This window comes from Protobothrops mucrosquamatus, unplaced genomic scaffold, assembly GCF_001527695.2.
Source record: "Protobothrops mucrosquamatus isolate PMUCROS unplaced genomic scaffold, P.Mucros_1.0 scaffold3738, whole genome shotgun sequence".
Taxonomy (NCBI): Eukaryota; Metazoa; Chordata; class Lepidosauria; order Squamata; family Viperidae; genus Protobothrops; species Protobothrops mucrosquamatus.
In genome coordinates, this window is record NW_015389691.1 from 63,993 (window position 1) to 64,735 (window position 743).

Genomic DNA, 743 nt, shown 5'->3' on the forward strand with positions numbered 1-743 from the left:
AGGGACCAGGAGAGAAGGGGGGGGGAGACAGGGAGGGAGAGATGGAGACAGAGACAGAGAGAGCATGGGTGAGTTGAAGTCTTCAAGGCAGGATGTCAGGAATCTCAAAAGAGCTCCTTTGGCCATCTCAGATCCATCATATTTTAGTGCTTAGCAGGACCATTAAGGGTTTGGGGTGACCTCAAATCAATCTGATATTTTTTGACACACTCTCTGATTTAGTTGATTATGGGAATGCAGTGGACATTATCTAATTTGACTTCAGCAAATCAATGAAATCCTGGTGAAGAAGAAGAAGGCAACCTGTGGCTGGCCTACACTAACTACCATTACATGGATAGAGCCGGTGGAGAGTTCAAATCCAACAAGGGCTTATTAAAGGCTCCAGATCTGATTGAAAGGAAGTGAGGAATTGCGGGGCTTGTGCTTTTTAACATATTTATAATTAGGTTAGGAGTAAGAAAACATTGTAATCAGTTTTGGACATGCTACCAAATGGGGGGATATAACATACTACAGAGGGCAAAAGGATCTCTGGACCTTCTCAAGGCGTCTCTGCTGCCCTCCCCAGGCTGGCCTCCTTTCCCCAAAGCTTCACAGAGCTGCTATGGGACGCGGGGCAGGGCTGGTCCTCGCGAGCCTCCTCATTCCTGTGGGTGCCTATTCCTTATTCCCTTCCCCTTCCCCTTTCCTTCCACCCCTCCCTTTACCATACCTGTATTGTTCCTATTTTTCCTTATCTA